We start from the raw sequence: 25570 nt of genomic DNA, 5'->3' as shown, positions 1-25570 counted from the left end.
GGATGCAGTTCTGGAACCAGCGTGTGGAGCCTGACACCCGTTCAGGGGAAGAGCCATCCTTCTGTAGAGAGCAGGTGGGCACAGAGGAGGTGGAGTTGCCTTCCATCTGAGAAGGTCAGGCCCAATGGTTGCCATGGCAATGGTATGCTGCCCACCAAGCCTTGTGATGCCACAGACCCTCTGTGAGAAGAGAGGCGAGTGATGGCCCAAAGTGGGAAGCTCTCACCGTCACCCCTCACTTGTTGTGCATCGTGCATCCTGAGCTCATGATCTGGAGGTATGTTGATACGCAATTAAAAGAGGATCCATTGGATATATTGGACAATTGGATGATAGGTATTCTTTCCAACATTCTTCTCATGGCCCCCATTCTCATCAGGCTCCTGAGAAAATAAATATCCACGGCTCAGATTTGCTTTTGCATTATGATCCATCTGAACGGGACCAGTGAGCTTATCACTTCCAGTCTTTTCCACCAGGGGAAAAAAGCCTCCTAAGTATGACCACGATGCTAAATCTCATTCCAGAGCTCAAACCATGAAAGTAGGCCCCTCTGCCTTCAACCAAGGACGAGGCCCTCAATATCAACCCTGAGGACATATTGGAATGTGGGGAAGGACAATTCCCTGCCTTGGGATATACACGTCAATAGATGAACGCTCACACTAGCTATCCACACTAAGAAATTTCCCGAGAACGAAGCTGGGATATGTCTGGTGGGTATTTCACAGGTTGATAAGCATAAGTCCTGTCTACTGGGGTGCTGGATTGATGTGGGGAGACTAGTGTCACTGCTGGCTTGTTTGTGGGGAACACAATTGTCAGGAATTTCACGAGTCTCTCTTGTTACCTCCGTGAGTCCTGTGATGAGGGCTCCATGGGCAGGTCTTGAGGTTTCGCTCTTGGATGAGAGGGGACTCTGGCCTGCCAATTGAGGGTCTAGAGAAGGAGGAGAATTGTCCCAAATGGAGACTGGTTTGAGGGGACCGAATCCTTGAACTCTGTCGCATTGTCATTCAGACCCTGCTGAAGGGTGCTCAGACCCCTTCGTAGATGCCAATTCACTGAGACATGGAGAGTCCGAAACTACATTCCCTAACTCCGCTTAAAAAGACTCGAGGGATCCACCTCACCAGCCACTTCACAGACCTGATCCCACACGTGGGGTGTGCTGCAGAGAAGTGAATTCTCACTCGGTCCCTTATGTGTAGGTGGTTGAAACGATGTTGATCTCGGAGTCAAATCTGGGACCATGTAGAACGCAGTACAAATGGGATGGTCATCGGTCAGTGTGAAGGGCTGACAATGGTAAGATAGGGGTGCACTGTGTAAGGTGGAATATCTCCATACAAACAGAGGAATAATTTCAGGAAAAATGCTTTTATATTGGATAGGATTTTGGAAGACTGTTGGAAAATCTTGGTTAAAGAATTTGACTGCTCTCCTGGCTGAGATATGCCAACCTGGACCAGCACAGATAACCATGGATGAGGAGGATTCGAGAGAATGTGAAGGAGGAAGAAGCCGAGAGAGAGAGAGAGAGAGAGAGTGAGAGATGACATTTGGATACCAGCCACATTCCAGCGCACAGTTTCATTCCCAAGCCCTTGTCTGTGTTTCCAGGGACTATTAGACACAAAGGCTATATCAGGACTCTTGCATGAGATTTTCACTCTTTCTTGGCCTGTCTCTAGAAATATGTCGGTTGCAAGCAGTCCTCCCTGCTTGGCATTGATATCTTCTCAAATAGGAGAGGGGCGTGTCAAGTTAAATGACACCGTATAATTTCCCTAAGGGGAAACGACCATTCCTATAGAAATAGCAGCTCATACGGGGTTCTTCCTAAGTCGTTCCTGGATTTCACTGTCCAGGGTCTTTGTTTGGGTGTTTGGAATGACATCTTTTCTCTCTAAAAGAGATTCTGTCCTGTGTATTCGTGTGAGGCAGTGACTGAGAAAGGACTTGACCCTGAAGTGCTACACATCTTATCAGAGATCCATCATGATAGAGAAAATTGGGTTCCCCAGTGTGTGGAGCTGCCTTCCTTCTGCAAGGTGCAGTGCCAGCGGTGGCCATGGCACTGATATGATGCCCATGGAGCCTTGTGCCCAAACAACCTCTCTGTGAGAAAAGAGGTGTGAGATGGGCCATATGTGGGACATTCTCCCACTCAAACATTGAGAGTTCAATGATGGACAATAGGAGCTCTTGCTCTGGAGGTCTGTCGAAGTTGATGGAAAGGAGGATCCACCAGATGGGTGGTCCTCTTGGATGAACACGATTATCTCCATCTGTAGACTCATAGCCAGCACTCTCATCAGGCTCCCAAGCTCAATGTGGATTCTAGAGGCTTGGTGCTTGAACATGTGATATCTTCAGGGGATCCGTGGGCAGAATACCTCAAGGGAGTTCCTCCATGTGAAAAACGAATTGTGCTTCATGGCCATTTGAAACAAGATATCCTGGTGTACAAACAAGAAATCCATGCCCCAATGCTCTCCCCCAAGCATGAGGCCCTGGATGTAACCCCTGACGAAGACAGTCCCAATGGGGCATTTTCAGCTCCGCACTTCTGAATCCATATTTCCATAGCCTAAGCCACAGGGGAGCCCTCCAAACAGAGGCCATTTAACCGAGATGTAACCGGTCTCTTTCAGGTGCCTTTACCACAGGGGGATAAGAACAAGCCCTCCCTCTCATTGAGTGCTTCCTGGGAGTGTGGTGCGTGGGCCGAGCGCCAGTGTGTTTGTTGTGTCTACAGTCATAAGGAGGGAAAGGTGGGTCGCTTGTCTGAACTTCCAGGAGCCCTGTGATGATGCCTGCAATTTGAGCGTATTGAAAGTTCCATCCTGGAAGGGAGTGGGCTCTGTCCCTGACTCTCATGAGGCTAGAGAATGAGGAGGTCTATTCCTTAGAGAGATGGATTTGGTTGACAGACATCTTGCACTCTGGGCTACGATTGGCCAGGCCACTGGCCAAGGATGCTCAGAGCATTGTTTGGATGCCAAATCATTTAGACATGAAGAGTCATAGGCTTGATATTCTAAATCCCCAAAGAACGAGTGCAGAGATCCACACACGAGCAAATGAACAGTAACTCATGGAGCAGGTAGGGAATGCTGCAGAGAAGCCATTTCTTGGGAGAGCACTCATGGGAACGTTGTTACAAGTGTGTTGCTCTCTGAGTCCAATATGGGACCCTAGAGACCGAAGTACACATGAAGTGGTCAGGGTGTCCACAGGAAGGGCTGAATATGGGAAGTGTTGTGGAAGGATGACCTAGTTGGGGTGTCTCCACACAGCACAGGAAGTCTTTCTGGACCACGGATTTTATATTTGATCAGACCTAGGATGACAGGGATAAATAGATGGGGGATCACTTGGACCATTCTCTTGGCTACGATATTTCATCCATTATCCCCACAGGTCAACTTGTAGCAGGAGGATTCCAGAGACATTGAAGGGGGGCCGAGGGGAGAGTGAGAGAGCTAGAGAGAAGGAGATGAAAAGAAGGAGAGAGAGAGGTACAGTAGCTGTGGGTTCCAGCAACTGTGAATGGCAGGATAATGGCTCCAAGAACATGTATTGGTGTAAGGTGGATATCCCACAAATGGGACAAACCAGCACACTTGTACGTGAGTCTTCTCTCCTCCCTGACCTGACTCCCAAAATGTCTCCATTCCAATCCCTGCTCCATACTGGAAGACAGGTTTGAAAGCCTTGCTCTGGTACCTATATCTTCTCCACTGGCATGGGGTGGAAATCAGGTTAAAAGATATTCCATAGTTTCCTTCCGTGGAAAAGCCTCCTCCCGTGGAAAGGGATGCTCGTGTGGTGTTCTTCCTCCATCAGCCATTGGTTTCCTGTTCAGGCTCCTTGGGGAATGGGTCTTTTTCAATCCCATATGTTCTTTCCCCATGAGATTGTAGACTGTGTATTCCTGGGATGCAGTTCTGGAACCAGCGTGTTGAGCCTGACACCCGTTCAGGGGAAGAGCCATCCTTCTGTAGAGAGCAGGTGGGCACAGAGGAGGTGGAGTTGCCTTCCATCTGAGAAGGTCAGGCCCAATGGTTGCCATGGCAATGGTATGCTGCCCACCAAGCCTTGTGACACCACAGACCCTCTGTGAGAAGAGAGGCGAGTGATGGCCCAAAGTGGGAAGCTCTCACCGTCACCCCTCACTTGTTGTGCATCGTGCAGCCTGAGCTCATGATCTGGAGGTATGTTGATACTAAATTAAAACAGGATCCATTGGATGTATTGGACAATTGGATGATAAGTATTCTTTCCAACATTCTTCTCATGGCCCCCATTCTCATCAGGCTCCTGAGAAAATAAATATCCACGGCTCAGATTTGCTTTTGCATTATGATCCATCTGAACGGGACCAGTGAGCTTATCACTTCCAGTCTTTTCCACCAGGGGAAAAAAGCCTCCTAAGTATGACCACGATGCTAAATCTCATTCCAGAGCTCAAACCATGAAAGTAGGCCCCTCTGCCTTCAACCAAGGACGAGGCCCTCAATATCAACCCTGAGGACATATTGGAATGTGGGGAAGGACAATTCCCTGCCTTGGGATATACACGTCAATAGATGAACGCTCACACTAGCTATCCACACTAAGAAATTTCCCGAGAACGAAGCTGGGATATGTCTGGTGGGTATTTCACAGGTTGATAAGCATAAGTCCTGTCTACTGGGGTGCTGGATGGTTGTGGGGAGACTAGTGTCACTGCTGGCTTGTTTGTGGGGAACACAATTGTCAGGAATTTCACGAGTCTCTCTTGTTACCTCCGTGAGTCCTGTGATGAGGGCTCCATGGGCAGGTCTTGAGGTTTCGCTCTTGGATGAGAGGGGACTCTGGCCTGCCAATTGAGGGTCTAGAGAAGGAGGAGAATTGTCCCAAATGGAGACTGGTTTGAGGGGACCGAATCCTTGAACTCTGTCGCATTGTCATTCAGACCCTGCTGAAGGGTGCTCAGACCCCTTCGTAGATGCCAATTCACTGAGACATGGAGAGTCCGAAACTACATTCCCTAACTCCGCTTAAAAAGACTCGAGGGATCCACCTCACCAGCCACTTCACAGACCTGATCCCACACGTGGGGTGTGCTGCAGAGAAGTGAATTCTCACTCGGTCCCTTATGTGTAGGTGGTTGAAACGATGTTGATCTCGGAGTCAAATCTGGGACCATGTAGAACGCAGTACAAATGGGATGGTCATCGGTCAGTGTGAAGGGCTGACAATGGTAAGATAGGGGTGCACTGTGTAAGGTGGAATATCTCCATACAAACAGAGGAATAATTTCAGGAAAAAAGCTTTTATATTGGATAGGATTTTGGAAGACTGTTGGAAAATCTTGGTTAAAGAATTTGACTGCTCTCCTGGCTGAGATATGCCAACCTGGACCAGCACAGATAACCATGGATGAGGAGGATTCGAGAGAATGTGAAGGAGGAAGAAGCCGAGAGAGAGAGAGAGAGAGAGAGAGTGAGAGATGACATTTGGATACCAGCCACATTCCAGCGCACAGTTTCCTTCCCAAGCCCTTGTCTGTGTTTCCAGGGACTATTAGACACAAAGGCTATATCAGGACTCTTGCATGAGATTTTCACTCTTTCTTGGCCTGTCTCTAGAAATATGTCGGTTGCAAGCAGTCCTCGCTGCTTGGCATTGATATCTTCTCAAATAGGAGAGGGGCGTGTCAAGTTAAATGACACCGTATAATTTCCCTAAGGGGAAACGACCATTCCTATAGAAATAGCAGCTCATACGGGGTTCTTCCTCAGTCGTTCCTGGATTTCACTGTCCAGGGTCTTTGTTTGGGTGTTTGGAATGACATCTTTTCTCTCTAAAAGAGATTCTGTCCTGTGTATTCGTGTGAGGCAGTGACTGAGAAAGGACTTGACCCTGAAGTGCTACACATCTTATCAGAGATCCATCATGATAGAGAAAATTGGGTTCCCCAGTGTGTGGAGCTGCCTTCCTTCTGCAAGGTGCAGTGCCAGCGGTGGCCATGGCACTGATATGATGCCCATGGAGCCTTGTGCCCAAACAACCTCTCTGTGAGAAAAGAGGTGTGAGATGGGCCATATGTGGGACATTCTCCCACTCAAACATTGAGAGTTCAATGATGGACAATAGGAGCTCTTGCTCTGGAGGTCTGTCGAAGTTGATGGAAAGGAGGATCCACCAGATGGGTGGTCCTCTTGGATGAACACGATTATCTCCATCTGTAGACTCATAGCCAGCACTCTCATCAGGCTCCCAAGCTCAATGTGGATTCTAGAGGCTTGGTGCTTGAACATGTGATATCTTCAGGGGATCCGTGGGCAGAATACCTCAAGGGAGTTCCTCCATGTGAAAAACGAATTGTGCTTCATGGCCATTTGAAACAAGATATCCTGGTGTACAAACAAGAAATCCATGCCCCAATGCTCTCCCCCAAGCATGAGGCCCTGGATGTAACCCCTGACGAAGACAGTCCCAATGGGGCATTTTCAGCTCCGCACTTCTGAATCCATATTTCCATAGCCTAAGCCACAGGGGAGCCCTCCAAACAGAGGCCATTTAACCGAGATGTAACCGGTCTCTTTCAGGTGCCTTTACCACAGGGGGATAAGAACAAGCCCTCCCTCTCATTGAGTGCTTCCTGGGAGTGTGGTGCGTGGGCCGAGCGCCAGTGTGTTTGTTGTGTCTACAGTCATAAGGAGGGAAAGGTGGGTCGCTTGTCTGAACTTCCAGGAGCCCTGTGATGATGCCTGCAATTTGAGCGTATTGAAAGTTCCATCCTGGAAGGGAGTGGGCTCTGTCCCTGACTCTCATGAGGCTAGAGAATGAGGAGGTCTATTCCTTAGAGAGATGGATTTGGTTGACAGACATCTTGCACTCTGGGCTACGATTGGCCAGGCCACTGGCCAAGGATGCTCAGAGCATTGTTTGGATGCCAAATCATTTAGACATGAAGAGTCATAGGCTTGATATTCTAAATCCCCAAAGAACGAGTGCAGAGATCCACACACGAGCAAATGAACAGTAACTCATGGAGCAGGTAGGGAATGCTGCAGAGAAGCCATTTCTTGGGAGAGCACTCATGGGAACGTTGTTACAAGTGTGTTGCTCTCTGAGTCCAATATGGGACCCTAGAGACCGAAGTACACATGAAGTGGTCAGGGTGTCCACAGGAAGGGCTGAATATGGGAAGTGTTGTGGAAGGATGACCTAGTTGGGGTGTCTCCACACAGCACAGGAAGTCTTTCTGGACCACGGATTTTATATTTGATCAGACCTAGGATGACAGGGATAAATAGATGGGGGATCACTTGGACCATTCTCTTGGCTACGATATTTCATCCATTATCCCCACAGGTCAACTTGTAGCAGGAGGATTCCAGAGACATTGAAGGGGGGCCGAGGGGAGAGTGAGAGAGCTAGAGAGAAGGAGATGAAAAGAAGGAGAGAGAGAGGTACAGGAGCTGTGGATTCCAGCAACTGTGAATGGCAGGATAATGGCTCCAAGAACATGTATTGGTGTAAGGTGGATATCCCACAAATGGGATAAACCAGCACACTTGTACGTGAGTCTTCTCTCCTCCCTGACCTGACTCCCAAAATGTCTCCATTCCAATCCCTGCTCCATACTGGAAGACAGGTTTGAAAGCCTTGCTCTGGTACCTATATCTTCTCCACTGGCATGGGGTGGAAATCAGGTTAAAAGATATTCCATAGTTTCCTTCCGTGGAAAAGCCTCCTCCCGTGGAAAGGGATGCTCGTGTGGTGTTCTTCCTCCATCAGCCATTGGTTTCCTGTTCAGGCTCCTTGGGGAATGGGTCTTTTTCAATCCCATATGTTCTTTCCCCATGAGATTGTAGACTGTGTATTCCTGGGATGCAGTTCTGGAACCAGCGTGTTGAGCCTGACACCCGTTCAGGGGAAGAGCCATCCTTCTGTAGAGAGCAGGTGGGCACAGAGGAGGTGGAGTTGCCTTCCATCTGAGAAGGTCAGGCCCAATGGTTGCCATGGCAATGGTATGCTGCCCACCAAGCCTTGTGACACCACAGACCCTCTGTGAGAAGAGAGGCGAGTGATGGCCCAAAGTGGGAAGCTCTCACCGTCACCCCTCACTTGTTGTGCATCGTGCAGCCTGAGCTCATGATCTGGAGGTATGTTGATACTAAATTAAAACAGGATCCATTGGATGTATTGGACAATTGGATGATAAGTATTCTTTCCAACATTCTTCTCATCGCCTCCATTCTCATCAGGCTCCTGAGAAAATAAATATCCACGGCTCAGGTTTGCTTTTGCATTATGATCCATCTGAACGGGACCAGTGAGCTTATCACTTCCAGTCTTTTCCACCAGGGGAAAAAAGCCTCCTAAGTATGACCACGATGCTAAATCTCATTCCAGAGCTCAAACCATGAAAGTAGGCCCCTCTGCCTTCAACCAAGGACGAGGCCCTCAATATCAAGCCTGAGGACATATTGGAATGTGGGGAAGGACATTTCCCTGCCTTGGGATATACACGTCAATAGATGAACGCTCACACTAGCTATCCACACTAAGAAATTTCCCGAGAACGAAGCTGGGATATGTCTGGTGGGGATTTCACAGGTTGATAAGCATAAGTCCTGTCTACTGGGGTGCTGGATGGTTGTGGGGAGACTAGTGTCACTGCTGGCTTGTTTGTGGGGAACACAATTGTCAGGAATTTCACGAGTCTCTCTTGTTACCTCCGTGAGTCCTGTGATGAGGGCTCCATGGGCAGGTCTTGAGGTTTCGCTCTTGGATGAGAGGGGACTCTGGCCTGCCAATTGAGGGTCTAGAGAAGGAGGAGAATTGTCCCAAATGGAGACTGGTTTGAGGGGACCGAATCCTTGAACTCTGTCGCATTGTCATTCAGACCCTGCTGAAGGGTGCTCAGACCCCTTCGTAGATGCCAATTCACTGAGACATGGAGAGTCCGAAACTACATTCCCTAACTCCGCTTAAAAAGACTCGAGGGATCCACCTCACCAGCCACTTCACAGACCTGATCCCACACGTGGGGTGTGCTGCAGAGAAGTGAATTCTCACTCGGTCCCTTATGTGTAGGTGGTTGAAACGATGTTGATCACGGAGTCAAATCTGGGACCATGTAGAACGCAGTACAAATGGGATGGTCATCGGTCAGTGTGAAGGGCTGACAATGGTAAGATAGGGGTGCACTGTGTAAGGTGGAATATCTCCATACAAACAGAGGAATAATTTCAGGAAAAATGCTTTTATATTGGATAGGATTTTGGAAGACTGTTGGAAAATCTTGGTTAAAGAATTTGACTGCTCTCCTGGCTGAGATATGCCAACCTGGACCAGCACAGATAACCATGGATGAGGAGGATTCGAGAGAATGTGAAGGAGGAAGAAGCCGAGAGAGAGAGAGAGAGAGAGAGAGTGAGAGATGACATTTGGATACCAGCCACATTCCAGCGCACAGTTTCATTCCCAAGCCCTTGTCTGTGTTTCCAGGGACTATTAGACACAAAGGCTATATCAGGACTCTTGCATGAGATTTTCACTCTTTCTTGGCCTGTCTCTAGAAATATGTCGGTTGCAAGCAGTCCTCCCTGCTTGGCATTGATATCTTCTCAAATAGGAGAGGGGCGTGTCAAGTTAAATGACACCGTATAATTTCCCTAAGGGGAAACGACCATTCCTATAGAAATAGCAGCTCATACGGGGTTCTTCCTCAGTCGTTCCTGGATTTCACTGTCCAGGGTCTTTGTTTGGGTGTTTGGAATGACATCTTTTCTCTCTAAAAGAGATTCTGTCCTGTGTATTCGTGTGAGGCAGTGACTGAGAAAGGACTTGACCCTGAAGTGCTACACATCTTATCAGAGATCCATCATGATAGAGAAAATTGGGTTCCCCAGTGTGTGGAGCTGCCTTCCTTCTGCAAGGTGCAGTGCCAGCGGTGGCCATGGCACTGATATGATGCCCATGGAGCCTTGTGCCCAAACAACCTCTCTGTGAGAAAAGAGGTGTGAGATGGGCCATATGTGGGACATTCTCCCACTCAAACATTGAGAGTTCAATGATGGACAATAGGAGCTCTTGCTCTGGAGGTCTGTCGAAGTTGATGGAAAGGAGGATCCACCAGATGGGTGGTCCTCTTGGATGAACACGATTATCTCCATCTGTAGACTCATAGCCAGCACTCTCATCAGGCTCCCAAGCTCAATGTGGATTCTAGAGGCTTGGTGCTTGAACATGTGATATCTTCAGGGGATCCGTGGGCAGAATACCTCAAGGGAGTTCCTCCATGTGAAAAAAGAATTGTGCTTCATGGCCATTTGAAACAAGATATCCTGGTGTACAAACAAGAAATCCATGCCCCAATGCTCTCCCCCAAGCATGAGGCCCTGGATGTAACCCCTGACGAAGACAGTCCCAATGGGGCATTTTCAGCTCCGCACTTCTGAATCCATATTTCCATAGCCTAAGCCACAGGGGAGCCCTCCAAACAGAGGCCATTTAACCGAGATGTAACCGGTCTCTTTCAGGTGCCTTTACCACAGGGGGATAAGAACAAGCCCTCCCTCTCATTGAGTGCTTCCTGGGAGTGTGGTGCGTGGGCCGAGCGCCAGTGTGTTTGTTGTGTCTACAGTCATAAGGAGGGAAAGGTGGGTCGCTTGTCTGAACTTCCAGGAGCCCTGTGATGATGCCTGCAATTTGAGCGTATTGAAAGTTCCATCCTGGAAGGGAGTGGGCTCTGTCCCTGACTCTCATGAGGCTAGAGAATGAGGAGGTCTATTCCTTAGAGAGATGGATTTGGTTGACAGACATCTTGCACTCTGGGCTACGATTGGCCAGGCCACTGGCCAAGGATGCTCAGAGCATTGTTTGGATGCCAAATCATTTAGACATGAAGAGTCATAGGCTTGATATTCTAAATCCCCAAAGAACGAGTGCAGAGATCCACACACGAGCAAATGAACAGTAACTCATGGAGCAGGTAGGGAATGCTGCAGAGAAGCCATTTCTTGGGAGAGCACTCATGGGAACGTTGTTACAAGTGTGTTGCTCTCTGAGTCCAATATGGGACCCTAGAGACCGAAGTACACATGAAGTGGTCAGGGTGTCCACAGGAAGGGCTGAATATGGGAAGTGTTGTGGAAGGATGACCTAGTTGGGGTGTCTCCACACAGCACAGGAAGTCTTTCTGGACCACGGATTTTATATTTGATCAGACCTAGGATGACAGGGATAAATAGATGGGGGATCACTTGGACCATTCTCTTGGCTACGATATTTCATCCATTATCCCCACAGGTCAACTTGTAGCAGGAGGATTCCAGAGACATTGAAGGGGGGCCGAGGGGAGAGTGAGAGAGCTAGAGAGAAGGAGATGAAAAGAAGGAGAGAGAGAGGTACAGGAGCTGTGGATTCCAGCAACTGTGAATGGCAGGATAATGGCTCCAAGAACATGTATTGGTGTAAGGTGGATATCCCACAAATGGGATAAACCAGCACACTTGTACGTGAGTCTTCTCTCCTCCCTGACCTGACTCCCAAAATGTCTCCATTCCAATCCCTGCTCCATACTGGAAGACAGGTTTGAAAGCCTTGCTCTGGTACCTATATCTTCTCCACTGGCATGGGGTGGAAATCAGGTTAAAAGATATTCCATAGTTTCCTTCCGTGGAAAAGCCTCCTCCCGTGGAAAGGGATGCTCGTGTGGTGTTCTTCCTCCATCAGCCATTGGTTTCCTGTTCAGGCTCCTTGGGGAATGGGTCTTTTTCAATCCCATATGTTCTTTCCCCATGAGATTGTAGACTGTGTATTCCTGGGATGCAGTTCTGGAACCAGCATGTTGAGCCTGACACCCGTTCAGGGGAAGAGCCATCCTTCTGTAGAGAGCAGGTGGGCACAGAGGAGGTGGAGTTGCCTTCCATCTGAGAAGGTCAGGCCCAATGGTTGCCATGGCAATGGTATGCTGCCCACCAAGCCTTGTGACACCACAGACCCTCTGTGAGAAGAGAGGCGAGTGATGGCCCAAAGTGGGAAGCTCTCACCGTCACCCCTCACTTGTTGTGCATCGTGCATCCTGAGCTCATGATCTGGAGGTATGTTGATACGCAATTAAAAGAGGATCCATTGGATATATTGGACAATTGGATGATAAGTATTCTTTCCAACATTCTTCTCATGGCCCCCATTCTCATCAGGCTCCTGAGAAAATAAATATCCACGGCTCAGATTTGCTTTTGCATTATGATCCATCTGAACGGGACCAGTGAGCTTATCACTTCCAGTCTTTTCCACCAGGGGAAAAAAGCCTCCTAAGTATGACCACGATGCTAAATCTCATTCCAGAGCTCAAACCATGAAAGTAGGCCCCTCTGCCTTCAACCAAGGACGAGGCCCTCAATATCAACCCTGAGGACATATTGGAATGTGGGGAAGGACAATTCCCTGCCTTGGGATATACACGTCAATAGATGAACGCTCACACTAGCTATCCACACTAAGAAATTTCCCGAGAACGAAGCTGGGATATGTCTGGTGGGTATTTCACAGGTTGATAAGCATAAGTCCTGTCTACTGGGGTGCTGGATGGATGTGGGGAGACTAGTGTCACTGCTGGCTTGTTTGTGGGGAACACAATTGTCAGGAATTTCACGAGTCTCTCTTGTTACCTCCGTGAGTCCTGTGATGAGGGCTCCATGGGCAGGTCTTGAGGTTTCGCTCTTGGATGAGAGGGGACTCTGGCCTGCCAATTGAGGGTCTAGAGAAGGAGGAGAATTGTCCCAAATGGAGACTGGTTTGAGGGGACCGAATCCTTGAACTCTGTCGCATTGTCATTCAGACCCTGCTGAAGGGTGCTCAGACCCCTTCGTAGATGCCAATTCACTGAGACATGGAGAGTCCGAAACTACATTCCCTAACTCCGCTTAAAAAGACTCGAGGGATCCACCTCACCAGCCACTTCACAGACCTGATCCCACACGTGGGGTGTGCTGCAGAGAAGTGAATTCTCACTCGGTCCCTTATGTGTAGGTGGTTGAAACGATGTTGATCTCGGAGTCAAATCTGGGACCATGTAGAACGCAGTACAAATGGGATGGTCATCGGTCAGTGTGAAGGGCTGACAATGGTAAGATAGGGGTGCACTGTGTAAGGTGGAATATCTCCATACAAACAGAGGAATAATTTCAGGAAAAATGCTTTTATATTGGATAGGATTTTGGAAGACTGTTGGAAAATCTTGGTTAAAGAATTTGACTGCTCTCCTGGCTGAGATATGCCAACCTGGACCAGCACAGATAACCATGGATGAGGAGGATTCGAGAGAATGTGAAGGAGGAAGAAGCCGAGAGAGAGAGAGAGAGAGAGAGTGAGAGATGACATTTGGATACCAGCCACATTCCAGCGCACAGTTTCATTCCCAAGCCCTTGTCTGTGTTTCCAGGGACTATTAGACACAAAGGCTATATCAGGACTCTTGCATGAGATTTTCACTCTTTCTTGGCCTGTCTCTAGAAATATGTCGGTTGCAAGCAGTCCTCCCTGCTTGGCATTGATATCTTCTCAAATAGGAGAGGGGCGTGTCAAGTTAAATGACACCGTATAATTTCCCTAAGGGGAAACGACCATTCCTATAGAAATAGCAGCTCATACGGGGTTCTTCCTAAGTCGTTCCTGGATTTCACTGTCCAGGGTCTTTGTTTGGGTGTTTGGAATGACATCTTTTCTCTCTAAAAGAGATTCTGTCCTGTGTATTCGTGTGAGGCAGTGACTGAGAAAGGACTTGACCCTGAAGTGCTACACATCTTATCAGAGATCCATCATGATAGAGAAAATTGGGTTCCCCAGTGTGTGGAGCTGCCTTCCTTCTGCAAGGTGCAGTGCCAGCGGTGGCCATGGCACTGATATGATGCCCATGGAGCCTTGTGCCCAAACAACCTCTCTGTGAGAAAAGAGGTGTGAGATGGGCCATATGTGGGACATTCTCCCACTCAAACATTGAGAGTTCAATGATGGACAATAGGAGCTCTTGCTCTGGAGGTCTGTCGAAGTTGATGGAAAGGAGGATCCACCAGATGGGTGGTCCTCTTGGATGAACACGATTATCTCCATCTGTAGACTCATAGCCAGCACTCTCATCAGGCTCCCAAGCTCAATGTGGATTCTAGAGGCTTGGTGCTTGAACATGTGATATCTTCAGGGGATCCGTGGGCAGAATACCTCAAGGGAGTTCCTCCATGTGAAAAAAGAATTGTGCTTCATGGCCATTTGAAACAAGATATCCTGGTGTACAAACAAGAAATCCATGCCCCAATGCTCTCCCCCAAGCATGAGGCCCTGGATGTAACCCCTGACGAAGACAGTCCCAATGGGGCATTTTCAGCTCCGCACTTCTGAATCCATATTTCCATAGCCTAAGCCACAGGGGAGCCCTCCAAACAGAGGCCATTTAACCGAGATGTAACCGGTCTCTTTCAGGTGCCTTTACCACAGGGGGATAAGAACAAGCCCTCCCTCTCATTGAGTGCTTCCTGGGAGTGTGGTGCGTGGGCCGAGCGCCAGTGTGTTTGTTGTGTCTACAGTCATAAGGAGGGAAAGGTGGGTCGCTTGTCTGAACTTCCAGGAGCCCTGTGATGATGCCTGCAATTTGAGCGTATTGAAAGTTCCATCCTGGAAGGGAGTGGGCTCTGTCCCTGACTCTCATGAGGCTAGAGAATGAGGAGGTCTATTCCTTAGAGAGATGGATTTGGTTGACAGACATCTTGCACTCTGGGCTACGATTGGCCAGGCCACTGGCCAAGGATGCTCAGAGCATTGTTTGGATGCCAAATCATTTAGACATGAAGAGTCATAGGCTTGATATTCTAAATCCCCAAAGAACGAGTGCAGAGATCCACACACGAGCAAATGAACAGTAACTCATGGAGCAGGTAGGGAATGCTGCAGAGAAGCCATTTCTTGGGAGAGCACTCATGGGAACGTTGTTACAAGTGTGTTGCTCTCTGAGTCCAATATGGGACCCTAGAGACCGAAGTACACATGAAGTGGTCAGGGTGTCCACAGGAAGGGCTGAATATGGGAAGTGTTGTGGAAGGATGACCTAGTTGGGGTGTCTCCACACAGCACAGGAAGTCTTTCTGGACCACGGATTTTATATTTGATCAGACCTAGGATGACAGGGATAAATAGATGGGGGATCACTTGGACCATTCTCTTGGCTACGATATTTCATCCATTATCCCCACAGGTCAACTTGTAGCAGGAGGATTCCAGAGACATTGAAGGGGGGCCGAGGGGAGAGTGAGAGAGCTAGAGAGAAGGAGATGAAAAGAAGGAGAGAGAGAGGTACAGTAGCTGTGGGTTCCAGCAACTGTGAATGGCAGGATAATGGCTCCAAGAACATGTATTGGTGTAAGGTGGATATCCCACAAATGGGACAAACCAGCACACTTGTACGTGAGTCTTCTCTCCTCCCTGACCTGACTCCCAAAATGTCTCCATTCCAATCCCTGCTCCATACTGGAAGACAGGTTTGAAAGCCTTGCTCTGGTACCTATATCTTCTCCACTGGCATGGGGTGGAAATCAAGTTAAAAGATATTCCAGAGTTTCCTTCCGTGGAAAAGCCTCCTCCCGTGGAAAGGGATGCTCGTGTGGTGTTCTTCCTCCATCAGCCATTGGTTTCCTGTTCAGGCTCCTTGGGGAATGTGTCTTTTTCAATCCCATATGTTCTTTCCCCATGAGATTGTAGACTGTGTATTCCTGGGATGCAGTTCTGGAACCAGCGTGTTGAGCCTGACACCCGTTCAGGGGAAGAGCCATCCTTCTGTAGAGAGCAGGTGGGCACAGAGGAGGTGGAGTTGCCTTCCATCTGAGAAGGTCAGGCCCAATGGTTGCCATGGCAATGGTATGCTGCCCACCAAGCCTTGTGACACCACAGACCCTCTGTGAGAAGAGAGGCGAGTGATGGCCCAAAGTGGGAAGCTCTCACCGTCACCCCTCACTTGTTGTGCATCGTGCATCCTGAGCTCATGATCTGGAGGTATGTTGATACGCAATTAAAAGAGGATCCATTGGATATATTGGACAATTGGATGATAAGTATTCTTTCCAACATTCTTCTCATGGCCCCCATTCTCATCAGGCTCCTGAGAAAATAAATATCCACGGCTCAGATTTGCTTTTGCATTATGATCCATCTGAACGGGACCAGTGAGCTTATCACTTCCAGTCTTTTCCACCAGGGGAAAAAAGCCTCCTAAGTATGACCACGATGCTAAATCTCATTCCAGAGCTCAAACCATGAAAGTAGGCCCCTCTGCCTTCAACCAAGGACGAGGCCCTCAATATCAACCCTGAGGACATATTGGAATGTGGGGAAGGACAATTCCCTGCCTTGGGATATACACGTCAATAGATGAACGCTCACACTAGCTATCCACACTAAGAAATTTCCCGAGAACGAAGCTGGGATATGTCTGGTGGGTATTTCACAGGTTGATAAGCATAAGTCCTGTCTACTGGGGTGCTGGATGGTTGTGGGTAGACTAGTGTCACTGCTGGCTTGTTTGTGGGGAACACAATTGTCAGGAATTTCACGAGTCTCTCTTGTTACCTCCGTGAGTCCTGTGATGAGGGCTCCATGGGCAGGTCTTGAGGTTTCGCTCTTGGATGAGAGGGGACTCTGGCCTGCCAATTGAGGGTCTAGAGAAGGAGGAGAATTGTCCCAAATGGAGACTGGTTTGAGGGGACCGAATCCTTGAACTCTGTCGCATTGTCATTCAGACCCTGCTGAAGGGTGCTCAGACCCCTTCGTAGATGCCAATTCACTGAGACATGGAGAGTCCGAAACTACATTCCCTAACTCCGCTTAAAAAGACTCGAGGGATCCACCTCACCAGCCACTTCACAGACCTGATCCCACACGTGGGGTGTGCTGCAGAGAAGTGAATTCTCACTCGGTCCCTTATGTGTAGGTGGTTGAAACGATGTTGATCTCGGAGTCAAATCTGGGACCATGTAGAACGCAGTACAAATGGGATGGTCATCGGTCAGTGTGAAGGGCTGACAATGGTAAGATAGGGGTGCACTGTGTAAGGTGGAATATCTCCATACAAACAGAGGAATAATTTCAGGAAAAATGCTTTTATATTGGATAGGATTTTGGAAGACTGTTGGAAAATCTTGGTTAAAGAATTTGACTGCTCTCCTGGCTGAGATATGCCAACCTGGACCAGCACAGATAACCATGGATGAGGAGGATTCGAGAGAATGTGAAGGAGGAAGAAGCCGAGAGAGAGAGAGAGAGAGAGAGAGTGAGAGATGACATTTGGATACCAGCCACATTCCAGCGCACAGTTTCCTTCCCAAGCCCTTGTCTGTGTTTCCAGGGACTATTAGACACAAAGGCTATATCAGGACTCTTGCATGAGATTTTCACTCTTTCTTGGCCTGTCTCTAGAAATATGTCGGTTGCAAGCAGTCCTCGCTGCTTGGCATTGATATCTTCTCAAATAGGAGAGGGGCGTGTCAAGTTAAATGACACCGTATAATTTCCCTAAGGGGAAACGACCATTCCTATAGAAATAGCAGCTCATACGGGGTTCTTCCTCAGTCGTTCCTGGATTTCACTGTCCAGGGTCTTTGTTTGGGTGTTTGGAATGACATCTTTTCTCTCTAAAAGAGATTCTGTCCTGTGTATTCGTGTGAGGCAGTGACTGAGAAAGGACTTGACCCTGAAGTGCTACACATCTTATCAGAGATCCATCATGATAGAGAAAATTGGGTTCCCCAGTGTGTGGAGCTGCCTTCCTTCTGCAAGGTGCAGTGCCAGCGGTGGCCATGGCACTGATATGATGCCCATGGAGCCTTGTGCCCAAACAACCTCTCTGTGAGAAAAGAGGTGTGAGATGGGCCATATGTGGGACATTCTCCCACTCAAACATTGAGAGTTCAATGATGGACAATAGGAGCTCTTGCTCTGGAGGTCTGTCGAAGTTGATGGAAACGAGGATCCACCAGATGGGTGGTCCTCTTGGATGAACACGATTATCTCCATCTGTAGACTCATACCCAGCACTCTCATCAGGCTCCCAAGCTCAATGTGGATTCTAGAGGCTTGGTGCTTGAACATGTGATATCTTCAGGGGATCCGTGGGCAGAATACCTCAAGGGAGTTCCTCCATGTGAAAAACGAATTGTGCTTCATGGCCATTTGAAACAAGATATCCTGGTGTACAAACAAGAAATCCATGCCCCAATGCTCTCCCCCAAGCATGAGGCCCTGGATGTAACCCCTGACGAAGACAGTCCCAATGGGGCATTTTCAGCTCCGCACCTCTGAATCCATATTTCCATAGCCTAAGCCACAGGGGAGCCCTCCAAACAGAGGCCATTTAACCGAGATGTAACCGGTCTCTTTCAGGTGCCTTTACCACAGGGGGATAAGAACATGCCCTCCCTCTCATTGAGTGCTTCCTGGGAGTGTGGTGCGTGGGCCGAGCGCCAGTGTGTTTGTTGTGTCTACAGTCATAAGGAGGGAAAGGTGGGTCGCTTGTCTGAACTTCCAGGAGCCCTGTGATGATGCCTGCAATTTGAGCGTATTGAAAGTTCCATCCTGGAAGGGAGTGGGCTCTGTCCCTGACTCTCATGAGGCTAGAGAATGAGGAGGTCTATTCCTTAGAGAGATGGATTTGGTTGACAGACATCTTGCACTCTGGGCTACGATTGGCCAGGCCACTGGCCAAGGATGCTCAGAGCATTGTTTGGATGCCAAATCATTTAGACATGAAGAGTCATAGGCTTGATATTCTAAATCCCCAAAGAACGAGTGCAGAGATCCACACACGAGCAAATGAACAGTAACTCATGGAGCAGGTAGGGAATGCTGCAGAGAAGCCATTTCTTGGGAGAGCACTCATGGGAACGTTGTTACAAGTGTGTTGCTCTCTGAGTCCAATATGGGACCCTAGAGACCGAAGTACACATGAAGTGGTCAGGGTGTCCACAGGAAGGGCTGAATATGGGAAGTGTTGTGGAAGGATGACCTAGTTGGGGTGTCTCCACACAGCACAGGAAGTCTTTCTGGACCACGGATTTTATATTTGATCAGACCTAGGATGACAGGGATAAATAGATGGGGGATCACTTGGACCATTCTCTTGGCTACGATATTTCATCCATTATCCCCACAGGTCAACTTGTAGCAGGAGGATTCCAGAGACATTGAAGGGGGGCCGAGGGGAGAGTGAGAGAGCTAGAGAGAAGGAGATGAAAAGAAGGAGAGAGAGAGGTACAGGAGCTGTGGATTCCAGCAACTGTGAATGGCAGGATAATGGCTCCAAGAACATGTATTGGTGTAAGGTGGATATCCCACAAATGGGATAAACCAGCACACTTGTACGTGAGTCTTCTCTCCTCCCTGACCTGACTCCCAAAATGTCTCCATTCCAATCCCTGCTCCATACTGGAAGACAGGTTTGAAAGCCTTGCTCTGGTACCTATATCTTCTCCACTGGCATGGGGTGGAAATCAGGTTAAAAGATATTCCATAGTTTCCTTCCGTGGAAAAGCCTCCTCCCGTGGAAAGGGATGCTCGTGTGGTGTTCTTCCTCCATCAGCCATTGGTTTCCTGTTCAGGCTCCTTGGGGAATGGGTCTTTTTCAATCCCATATGTTCTTTCCCCATGAGATTGTAGACTGTGTATTCCTGGGATGCAGTTCTGGAACCAGCGTGTTGAGCCTGACACCCGTTCAGGGGAAGAGCCATCCTTCTGTAGAGAGCAGGTGGGCACAGAGGAGGTGGAGTTGCCTTCCATCTGAGAAGGTCAGGCCCAATGGTTGCCATGGCAATGGTATGCTGCCCACCAAGCCTTGTGACACCACAGACCCTCTGTGAGAAGAGAGGCGAGTGATGGCCCAAAGTGGGAAGCTCTCACCGTCACCCCTCACTTGTTGTGCATCGTGCAGCCTGAGCTCATGATCTGGAGGTATGTTGATACTAAATTAAAACAGGATCCATTGGATGTATTGGACAATTGGATGATAAGTATTCTTTCCAACATTCTTCTCATCGCCTCCGTTCTCATCAGGCTCCTGAGAAAATAAATATCCACGGCTCAGGTTTGCTTTTGCATTATGATCCATCTGAACGGGACCAGTGAGCTTATCACTTCCAGTCTTTTCCACCAGGGGAAAAAAGCCTCCTAAGTATGACCACGATGCTAAATCTCATTCCAGAGCTCAAACCATGAAAGTAGGCCCCTCTGCCTTCAACCAAGGACGAGGCCCTCAATATCAACCCTGAGGACATATTGGAATGTGGGGAAGGACAATTCCCTGCCTTGGGATATACACGTCAATAGATGAACGCTCACACTAGCTATCCACACTAAGAAATTTCCCGAGAACGAAGCTGGGATATGTCTGGTGGGTATTTCACAGGTTGATAAGCATAAGTCCTGTCTACTGGGGTGCTGGATGGTTGTGGGGAGACTAGTGTCACTGCTGGCTTGTTTGTGGGGAACACAATTGTCAGGAATTTCACGAGTCTCTCTTGTTACCTCCGTGAGTCCTGTGATGAGGGCTCCATGGGCAGGTCTTGAGGTTTCGCTCTTGGATGAGAGGGGACTCTGGCCTGCCAATTGAGGGTCTAGAGAAGGAGGAGAATTGTCCCAAATGGAGACTGGTTTGAGGGGACCGAATCCTTGAACTCTGTCGCATTGTCATTCAGACCCTGCTGAAGGGTGCTCAGACCCCTTCGTAGATGCCAATTCACTGAGACATGGAGAGTCCGAAACTACATTCCCTAACTCCGCTTAAAAAGACTCGAGGGATCCACCTCACCAGCCACTTCACAGACCTGATCCCACACGTGGGGTGTGCTGCAGAGAAGTGAATTCTCACTCGGTCCCTTATGTGTAGGTGGTTGAAACGATGTTGATCACGGAGTCAAATCTGGGACCATGTAGAACGCAGTACAAATGGGATGGTCATCGGTCAGTGTGAAGGGCTGACAATGGTAAGATAGGGGTGCACTGTGTAAGGTGGAATATCTCCATACAAACAGAGGAATAATTTCAGGAAAAATGCTTTTATATTGGATAGGATTTTGGAAGACTGTTGGAAAATCTTGGTTAAAGAATTTGACTGCTCTCCTGGCTGAGATATGCCAACCTGGACCAGCACAGATAACCTTGGATGAGGAGGATTCGAGAGAATGTGAAGGAGGAAGAAGCCGAGAGAGAGAGAGAGAGAGAGAGAGTGAGAGATGACATTTGGATACCAGCCACATTCCAGCGCACAGTTTCATTCCCAAGCCCTTGTCTGTGTTTCCAGGGACTATTAGACACAAAGGCTATATCAGGACTCTTGCATGAGATTTTCACTCTTTCTTGGCCTGTCTCTAGAAATATGTCGGTTGCAAGCAGTCCTCGCTGCTTGGCATTGATATCTTCTCAAATAGGAGAGGGGCGTGTCAAGTTAAATGACACCGTATAATTTCCCTAAGGGGAAACGACCATTCCTATAGAAATAGCAGCTCATACGGGGTTCTTCCTCAGTCGTTCCTGGATTTCACTGTCCAGGGTCTTTGTTTGGGTGTTTGGAATGACATCTTTTCTCTCTAAAAGAGATTCTGTCCTGTGTATTCGTGTGAGGCAGTGACTGAGAAAGGACTTGACCCTGAAGTGCTACACATCTTATCAGAGATCCATCATGATAGAGAAAATTGGGTTCCCCAGTGTGTGGAGCTGCCTTCCTTCTGCAAGGTGCAGTGCCAGCGGTGGCCATGGCACTGATATGATGCCCATGGAGCCTTGTGCCCAAACAACCTCTCTGTGAGAAAAGAGGTGTGAGATGGGCCATATGTGGGACATTCTCCCACTCAAACATTGAGAGTTCAATGATGGACAATAGGAGCTCTTGCTCTGGAGGTCTGTCGAAGTTGATGGAAAGGAGGATCCACCAGATGGGTGGTCCTCTTGGATGAACACGATTATCTCCATCTGTAGACTCATAGCCAGCACTCTCATCAGGCTCCCAAGCTCAATGTGGATTCTAGAGGCTTGGTGCTTGAACATGTGATATCTTCAGGGGATCCGTGGGCAGAATACCTCAAGGGAGTTCCTCCATGTGAAAAACGAATTGTGCTTCATGGCCATTTGAAACAAGATATCCTGGTGTACAAACAAGAAATCCATGCCCCAATGCTCTCCCCCAAGCATGAGGCCCTGGATGTAACCCCTGACGAAGACAGTCCCAATGGGGCATTTTCAGCTCCGCACTTCTGAATCCATATTTCCATAGCCTAAGCCACAGGGGAGCCCTCCAAACAGAGGCCATTTAACCGAGATGTAACCGGTCTCTTTCAGGTGCCTTTACCACAGGGGGATAAGAACAAGCCCTCCCTCTCATTGAGTGCTTCCTGGGAGTGTGGTGCGTGGGCCGAGCGCCAGTGTGTTTGTTGTGTCTACAGTCATAAGGAGGGAAAGGTGGGTCGCTTGTCTGAACTTCCAGGAGCCCTGTGATGATGCCTGCAATTTGAGCGTATTGAAAGTTCCATCCTGGAAGGGAGTGGGCTCTGTCCCTGACTCTCATGAGGCTAGAGAATGAGGAGGTCTATTCCTTAGAGAGATGGATTTGGTTGACAGACATCTTGCACTCTGGGCTACGATTGGCCAGGCCACTGGCCAAGGATGCTCAGAGCATTGTTTGGATGCCAAATCATTTAGACATGAAGAGTCATAGGCTTGATATTCTAAATCCCCAAAGAACGAGTGCAGAGATCCACACACGAGCAAATGAACAGTAACTCATGGAGCAGGTAGGGAATGCTGCAGAGAAGCCATTTCTTGGGAGAGCACTCATGGGAACGTTGTTACAAGTGTGTTGCTCTCTGAGTCCAATATGGGACCCTAGAGACCGAAGTACACATGAAGTGGTCAGGGTGTCCACAGGAAGGGCTGAATATGGGAAGTGTTGTGGAAGGATGACCTAGTTGGGGTGTCTCCACACAGCACAGGAAGTCTTTCTGGACCACGGATTTTATATTTGATCAGACCTAGGATGACAGGGATAAATAGATGGGGGATCACTTGGACCATTCTCTTGGCTACGATATTTCATCCATTATCCCCACAGGTCAACTTGTAGCAGGAGGATTCCAGAGACATTGAAGGGGGGCCGAGGGGAGAGTGAGAGAGCTAGAGAGAAGGAGATGAAAAGAAGGAGAGAGAGAGGTACAGGAGCTGTGGATTCCAGCAACTGTGAATGGCAGGATAATGGCTCCAAGAACATGTATTGGTGTAAGCTGGATATCCCACAAATGGGATAAACCAGCACACTTGTACGTGAGTCTTCTCTCCTCCCTGACCTGACTCCCAAAATGTCTCCATTCCAATCCCTGCTCCATACTGGAAGACAGGTTTGAAAGCCTTGCTCTGGTACCTATATCTTCTCCACTGGCATGGGGTGGAAATCAGGTTAAAAGATATTCCATAGTTTCCTTCCGTGGAAAAGCCTCCTCCCGTGGAAAGGGATGCTCGTGTGGTGTTCTTCCTCCATCAGCCATTGGTTTCCTGTTCAGGCTCCTTGGGGAATGGGTCTTTTTCAATCCCATATGTTCTTTCCCCATGAGATTGTAGACTGTGTATTCCTGGGATGCAGTTCTGGAACCAGCATGTTGAGCCTGACACCCGTTCAGGGGAAGAGCCATCCTTCTGTAGAGAGCAGGTGGGCACAGAGGAGGTGGAGTTGCCTTCCATCTGAGAAGGTCAGGCCCAATGGTTGCCATGGCAATGGTATGCTGCCCACCAAGCCTTGTGACACCACAGACCCTCTGTGAGAAGAGAGGCGAGTGATGGCCCAAAGTGGGAAGCTCTCACCGTCACCCCTCACTTGTTGTGCATCGTGCAGCCTGAGCTCATGATCTGGAGGTATGTTGATACTAAATTAAAACAGGATCCATTGGATGTATTGGACAATTGGATGATAAGTATTCTTTCCAACATTCTTCTCATCGCCTCCATTCTCATCAGGCTCCTGAGAAAATAAATATCCACGGCTCAGGTTTGCTTTTGCATTATGATCCATCTGAACGGGACCAGTGAGCTTATCACTTCCAGTCTTTTCCACCAGGGGAAAAAAGCCTCCTAAGTATGACCACGATGCTAAATCTCATTCCAGAGCTCAAACCATGAAAGTAGGCCCCTCTGCCTTCAACCAAGGACGAGGCCCTCAATATCAACCCTGAGGACATATTGGAATGTGGGGAAGGACAATTCCCTGCCTTGGGATATACACGTCAATAGATGAACGCTCACACTAGCTATCCACACTAAGAAATTTCCCGAGAACGAAGCTGGGATATGTCTGGTGGGTATTTCACAGGTTGATAAGCATAAGTCCTGTCTACTGGGGTGCTGGATGGATGTGGGGAGACTAGTGTCACTGCTGGCTTGTTTGTGGGGAACACAATTGTCAGGAATTTCACGAGTCTCTCTTGTTACCTCCGTGAGTCCTGTGATGAGGGCTCCATGGGCAGGTCTTGAGGTTTCGCTCTTGGATGAGAGGGGACTCTGGCCTGCCAATTGAGGGTCTAGAGAAGGAGGAGAATTGTCCCAAATGGAGACTGGTTTGAGGGGACCGAATCCTTGAACTCTGTCGCATTGTCATTCAGACCCTGCTGAAGGGTGCTCAGACCCCTTCGTAGATGCCAATTCACTGAGACATGGAGAGTCCGAAACTACATTCCCTAACTCCGCTTAAAAAGACTCGAGGGATCCACCTCACCAGCCACTTCACAGACCTGATCCCACACGTGGGGTGTGCTGCAGAGAAGTGAATTCTCACTCGGTCCCTTATGTGTAGGTGGTTGAAACCATGTTGATCTCGGAGTCAAATCTGGGACCATGTAGAACGCAGTACAAATGGGATGGTCATCGGTCAGTGTGAAGGGCTGACAATGGTAAGATAGGGGTGCACTGTGTAAGGTGGAATATCTCCATACAAACAGAGGAATAATTTCAGGAAAAATGCTTTTATATTGGATAGGATTTTGGAAGACTGTTGGAAAATCTTGGTTAAAGAATTTGACTGCTCTCCTGGCTGAGATATGCCAACCTGGACCAGCACAGATAACCTTGGATGAGGAGGATTCGAGAGAATGTGAAGGAGGAAGAAGCCGAGAGAGAGAGAGAGAGAGAGAGAGAGTGAGAGATGACATTTGGATACCAGGCACATTCCAGCGCACAGTTTCATTCCCAAGCCCTTGTCTGTGTTTCCAGGGACTATTAGACACAAAGGCTATATCAGGACTCTTGCATGAGATTTTCACTCTTTCTTGGCCTGTCTCTAGAAATATGTCGGTTGCAAGCAGTCCTCGCTGCTTGGCATTGATATCTTCTCAAATAGGAGAGGGGCGTGTCAAGTTAAATGACACCGTATAATTTCCCTAAGGGGAAACGACCATTCCTATAGAAATAGCAGCTCATACGGGGTTCTTCCTCAGTCGTTCCTGGATTTCACTGTCCAGGGTCTTTGTTTGGGTGTTTGGAATGACAT

The sequence above is a fragment of the Sus scrofa genome, chromosome Y, assembly GCF_054392235.1.
Source record: "Sus scrofa isolate SSC_HxYL_T2T_F1_AM1 chromosome Y, Sscrofa_HxYL_maternal_Yorkshire_Landrace_v2.0, whole genome shotgun sequence".
NCBI classification, from domain to species: domain Eukaryota; kingdom Metazoa; phylum Chordata; class Mammalia; order Artiodactyla; family Suidae; genus Sus; species Sus scrofa.
The sequence above is the reverse complement of the archived record's forward strand: the minus strand, read 5'-3'. Positions refer to the sequence as shown.